Genomic DNA, 6,663 nt, shown 5'->3' on the forward strand with positions numbered 1-6,663 from the left:
TTAGAATTATTTAGAATTTTAAGAATGTTTAGATATTTTAAATATTCCAGAACTGAAATCGATTTTTAAAATCTGTTTAAAGAAATATTTACAAACGCAAAGAAGTTTCCAAGATACAAGACAGATTTAATATGTCAAATGTTGTTCTTTAAAGTATTCCAGATATATATAAACTAGTAAACAAAATTTTAATGGTTTACCCTCTTTTTACCCGTGACACAAATTATAGCCAACTATTTTAAATAACACTTAAAAAATCGTGATTCTATAAGTAAAGATACTAGGTCTATAGTATTTTCATATTTTTATATGTACTAAGTGAAAAGATTCTAATCAAAGAATTAATCATTAAATCTACTCTAAAATTGGTTGAAATTTTCAAGTTCTGTATACTTGCAAAACAGGAAGTATCCAATTTTGACTAAAGTGTGTTCCTTTAAATTGTTTTTGATGTTAAATTTAATATTGCAGAAAGATTTGTAAAAGCAAATATGACCAAAGGGAGACCACTCTTAATTAAATAACAGTAACCACCCCTGAAAAAGTGGACCAAAAGGCGACTTCTCTCCCTATTGATAATTAAACATTATGCCTTTTGCGGCTAAATTTTCACAACCAAATGCTATTACTTTTGATTGATATTTGTTGGAAGTTTTACAGTAGCATTATGAAAGTCATTTTCCCCAAAAGTTAATGTTAGTACCGAAGATGTGTGAGAGTTATCAGTTAGAAAAAAATAACAAGTGGTAATGGAGTGTAAACTGACGGGAAAACGACTTTTTTTATCATTTTATACTTGTTTTAATGAAGAGAAGTCTCCTTTGGCCCGTTCTTATTATTTGAATTTTCAGGGGAGATCAATCTGTATTTTAAAACAAGTAGCCTCCCTTTTCGCTTGACGTAATTTGCAAAACAATACATAAATAAATAAATAAACAGATAAATAAAGATAAGTAAATAGAAAGATTAATAAATAAATAAATAAATAAATAAATAAATAAATAAATAAATAAATAAATAAATAAATGAATAAATTAATTAATTAATTAAAAAAACTTTAAAAAATTAAAATAGACAAGTAAAGTTAAAAAATTGATAGAATAACGTATTAAAAGCGAACAAAAAAAGCTAAATGATGCTAGCCCCCATCTCCCTTTTTAACTTTTTGTCAGATCATATAAAAGCTGAAAACAACAATAAAAAAATTAACAAAAAACAAAACAAAACAATTAACGCACGCATCGTCGGATACTCAAGGTTGATCAACATGTCGTTATTACAATTATTTTAATATTTTATTTCATTTTTTCATCATTGCATGTTTTTAAATGATGAAATATTTCATCGTTGGAGTTTTCATTATGTTACATTAATGTTGTTTTTTGGTGGTAGTGGTGATATTCTTGGTGGTGTTATTATTATAAATCTTACGAAATTTCAAATGGATGTTTCTATCACGACGTTGTTAAATTATCATTATTTCTCATTGTACGGCCTATATGTCTTTATTAACAATTAAATGTTACTTATTACACTTCTTGAAATATACAGTGTAAAAAATGCGCATCATTCATTTCTGCAATTTTACTACATGTATTGCTATTATGTTAACGGTACAGTATGTTTGCATATATATTAAGTCTTAATAAATGTGCATTCCTGATCAAAAAGTGCATTATTCATTATTGCAATTATACTAATTTATGCAATTTCAATTCATTGACGGTACAGTATGTTAAATATGATGTACTATGTAAAAAGCAAATAAAATATCCCTTCTATTCTGTTCACATCAAGGCATTCATGAAGGTGTTATTTTTTCAAGCTCATGTAGAAAATCTAATCGAGGAAACACCTTTTTCTGGTTTTCATTACTTCGCCAAAAACTTACTATTACTTCATAATTGCCATAAATATTAGACAGTTACATGGCAATATATTTCTTAAACTTGGCAGAAAAAAACACTATTCAGAATTTGAACATGACATTTTCAGAAAGATACCAAATCGTATCAGGTGGATTAAAATATCTTTGTCACATATGTTGTAACGGCATGCAGTAGTTCCAAACCGGAAACATAGTTATTTTGCTGACTGTAAAGAGGGTGGTGTTTTCTTCATTCCTTCACCTGCTCAATTTACCATGTTCCATATTTCTGAAATGTAAAGATCACCGATACACCTGCTTTGTAAAAATTATATTCAACTTAGAATCAACTGTTTTTCCTTAAAGGCACATTATGCCTCAGAAACTAATATTTTTTTCCTACATTAGGCAGTGCAAACATGAGTATTATTAAGTTCAAATAATGCTTTAAAACATGTTAGATGCTTATTTCAAAATAAAGTATGGCTGAATGTGAAAATATTTGTTTTAAAGGTCGCAAAATGTAAACACAGCAGTATTTTAACTTTCACACAAAATATTACATCACTAAAACAAGTTTCAAGTTTCAAGTTTTATTGAATATATATCCCAGTTTGCATTACAATACAAAAACATGAGACAAATACATTTGTATAATAATAAACAGTCACGTAAACATGTGAGGGCAACACTGTATGAATATTTTACATGTAAATATATATTTATTATAATGACCTAATGTAATCTACTAGAAAAAGAAAGGGAAAAAAATAATCTTCCGAAATGAGTAATGCCTAACTGTGTCTGCTTGATTGTTATTGTTCGGTGTTTAATCTATTTTTGTCAATTATCTAATTGATGCAATTTTTGATTGGTCAATTTTGGCTGTCAATGACACGCAAAAGATTATTCAGATAAATGACCTTTTGAAACTATAATAGGATACCAAAAACAAAAAGCTTTCCAGATATAAAAATAAAAACATTTTGTGGGGCATATTGGGCCTTTAAAGCTGCACACCTTAAGACCAGCAAACAAACCGTTTAAGAAATAACTCTTCAGAAAAAAAATGAACAAAGATTTATTTTGCTTTGACCAGACGTTTCAATCTTTGTGGCACCAGACAAACATTTTAGAATTTCAGACATGGCATTACCTTGTGAATTTATGCATTAGGTTCTATTTTTTCACAAAAATATGCAACTTAATTATTAAACAACGAGCACATACCAAGAACATGGAGAAAAATTGATTTGTGCTTCGGATATTCAACTGTAATAGAGAACGATTTTCAATGCTGATTGACTGTTCACATCATTTGGCGGCGTCTTTGATGTGCATCAACATTTAACTTGCATAATGTATAAAATATTCATATCACTTGTAACACTTTGCGTTTCACTTGCAAAAGGCAGCAGACGCACGGGTTGAACCACCAAATTAAAAAAAAAATGTTATTACTTTTATTCAAAAATGCACATAATAGAATTCAGGAATACAACAAACAAATAATTACGTCTTACTCAAATAGTGGTCATAAAGCTTTTATTCACGTGATGTCATTTAACGATTCTCTTATTATTTCTAGTATATTCTTAACTGCAATGGTTCAATTACTCTGGTTGGGTTTAACCCTTTACCTATTGGTCCGTGCACTTCGTGTCCAGGCTATATATTATCGTCTGCTCAAATTTTTATTTTGTTATTGAAATCCCATGAACTTCAAATGGACTGTTTCAAATTCAATGCAGGGCAGATCCATTACACTAATTTAGTAGGTGAATGGTTACTGTCTCGACGGTACAATAATAATTTTTCAGCTTTACTGGCGGAAGAAAGTCCAAAATAGCTCTCTATAAATTATGTTAGACACGGTGGGGCACTCGAGTAGAACCACCAATTTTCTCTGCCAATTAAGCTTGCTGTGGATCACCTCTGTAGATCATCTCTGCACATGAAACTATTCATGAATTCAAAGTCGATGCCCATAATAGTGAAAGAAGGGGGGGGGGGGTGAAAATGATTTGAAGTCAATTAATTCATTCAACCACTCGGTTACGGACGCCCTTTATTATCACTAAAACTTTCAAAAGTTTTATCAAATTTGAATCAAATTTGAATAATGAAGAAAAATGTTCGATACCAGTGTAGGTGTATATGTATTTACTTAGCCAAAGCAATTCAATACTGAATAAGAACAATTACGGTAACTGCTTCTGTGTTAAGCAAAGATTTTTTTTTTATCAAACCCGAACATGCAACAATTTTCACAATGCCGTACTGTTTCAGAACCAAATGAATACACGTCTCATTCAAGAGCTATAAACAAGCCTTAAAGCTGAACGCCTCCAGATGAACCAAAACTATTTCAAGTAAAAAAACAAAAAGAAAAATGTACTCAGATTTTAAGAGAAGTAAAAAGGTTTAAGATTCAAGTATTATTTATGCGCTAAATGTCTTTAACGACCGAAGTCGCAGTTCTTATTACCATATTTCTACTGCGTGACTAACGCAGTAATGGCTATTATTGTATATTTTGGCCTTTTTTGGTAATTTAAGTAGACTGTAAATGCTGTTTGTAATGTGTAAATTACTTCCTTGTTCACTACACAATATTTTTCTTTTTTCGATACATTTTCAAAATTTAAATGAAGAATGGGCATGAATCTAGATGGATGCTGCTTTAAAGCTACATGCCTCCAGATGAGTAAAAGTATTTCAATAAAATCAAACTTGAGAAATATGTTCATGAAAATTAGCATAAATCTGGAGGCGTGCTGCTTTAACCTGCGGAAATTATTAAATGGGCTTTTCAACATTTTATTTAATGAACAGTCCATTATAAATTATAAATTATTATATCTAATTATCACATGAAAATGAAAATTGGAAGTTAGCAAACAGTAAAGAGGCTGGTCAAACTGCACAAATGTGCAGACTGGCCGGGCTCTATTCTGGAGGCAAAGACTAATGACTTTCGCTTTCAGCAGGCTAAGAATCAAATCTATACATACATTCATAAAATATACTATTACCTCATCATAATCAGTAGGTTCCAGTTCTGTGATAAGGATGTAACATGCCAAGATCAGTTTGCCGGTGCTCATTTCATATCTTTCGTTCTTTCTTAATTTCAAATCCTGAAACTGAAATATAGGATAAATAAATTATCTATTTATAGATTGAAAATTAAGATGTTATCGGAGTGCCACAATCAAAGTCACCAGTTCATTACAAAATACACATTATGCATTAGTAATAATTATGATATTTTATAGTATAATTATAATAAGAGATATTTTATCTCCCTTATTTGTAATACATTCATAATTATCTTCCTTCCTTCGGCACGATCACTAATTTACATATTCTTGAATTTAGTTATTGAATGTATATTTTTTGTATTTAGATTGTTATACTTTAAGGAAGCGAGTGATCTCGGAAAGAATAGTTCTTTATATTATGTTCAGTTCATTTTTTTTTCTAGAAAAGCAACAATAATAACAAAAAGTCATGTTCCATCTGAAATTAACATGCTTTCAAAATACAAACATTGTACCAAATTAAAAGTTGTTATTATTAATGAACTGTAATCAGTTCTTTCTGATTATTTTGTGTGGTACAATATGTTGATTAACTCTCAGCCTTCTATAGTGCAAACATAATATACATGTACCCGTGCGACCATTGCAGACCAAAAGCAATCGGCATATCCTTGACATCTGCTCATGATATGCACTATTCGATATTAAGTCAGTACATATTTTGAAATTTTCCCTTAAAATGAGTAATGGTTTTGTCCAGATTTGAAGATAGACAAGTCCATTTAAAATATTTTGCAGAGTTAAAGGTGTAATCAGCGACTCACAAACCCTTATCTGTAAAATGTATTGTTCTATGTTTAGCTAAATTTTGTATTTCTTCAAAATATCTTACCTCGACCCTCATTTCATATACTGAACGTCAGGGGAAGTAACTGAGATCACAACATCGAGTAGCAGACACACCAGAAGTCGCAAATTTCCACTTTAAATTGTATTGTCGTCTGCTACCTGTGGATACACTATTGGTATTATGGTCGAACAAATGTTACATTTTTTTAAATTTTAAAAATAATTGTAAGTTATTTGTTTTAATTACTGAAATGTTCTTAATGATCCATAACTCGGCATTATTATGCTCATTTGATAAGAATATATTGTAAACTTAAATTATCATTTTAAACATGACTGCTTCAAATCAAGTTGACTAAGTGGCATACATGTAATTATATAAATCAAAATATAGTTTAAAGTTAAAGGTGTTTAGATTATGTTCCCCGTAACACAATCATAATGAATTCTGAGGTAGGAAGTTACACACAAAACATATGCAAAACGAAGTGTTTTACGAGAACAGACGACCAAGTGACTAAAATAGCCCTTACTCGTTTTTCAAACAGTTGGGCTAAAAATGGTTCACTATGAAACATTAGACAATAATCATATGTCAACATAAATATTAAATTGACACGAAAGTTTATTTTTCAAAAAGTAGACAAGACATACGTTACACAGTTATGATTTCCTTTTTCAAACCCTAACCTGCTGAAAGCGAGTCCAGTATAGAGCAGGGCCAGTTGGGCCTGTCTGTAATTTCGGGCAGTCTGCGCGACAATTGTCGTCTGCTAGGATTCTTCCCGCCATTTCCTGCTTTACTATGCTAAATGATCAATAAACATTTTTTTCAATAGCCTGAATTATTATAGTGGTAATATTTAGAAATATACAATTTCATCTAGTTTTATCTTTCAAAAG

The 6,663-nt window shown here is 30.2% G+C and overlaps 1 long non-coding RNA gene across 1 annotated transcript; it reads right to left on the reverse strand.

Moving 5' to 3' along the window:
* Positions 1–1,627: 1,627 nt before the first annotated feature.
* LOC132717403 (uncharacterized) lies at positions 1,628–5,927 on the reverse strand. The gene is made up of 3 exons (XR_009623958.1): positions 5,804–5,927; positions 4,903–5,013; positions 1,628–2,156 (listed from the first exon to the last, which is right to left on the reverse strand). It is a non-coding gene; the product is annotated as an uncharacterized LOC132717403 (long non-coding RNA).
* Between the last annotated feature and the right edge of the window lie 736 nt (positions 5,928–6,663).

This window comes from Ruditapes philippinarum, unplaced genomic scaffold (assembly GCF_026571515.1).
Source record: "Ruditapes philippinarum isolate M1 unplaced genomic scaffold, ASM2657151v2 ctg7484_1_1_1_1, whole genome shotgun sequence".
Lineage (NCBI taxonomy): Eukaryota > Metazoa > Mollusca > Bivalvia > Venerida > Veneridae > Ruditapes > Ruditapes philippinarum.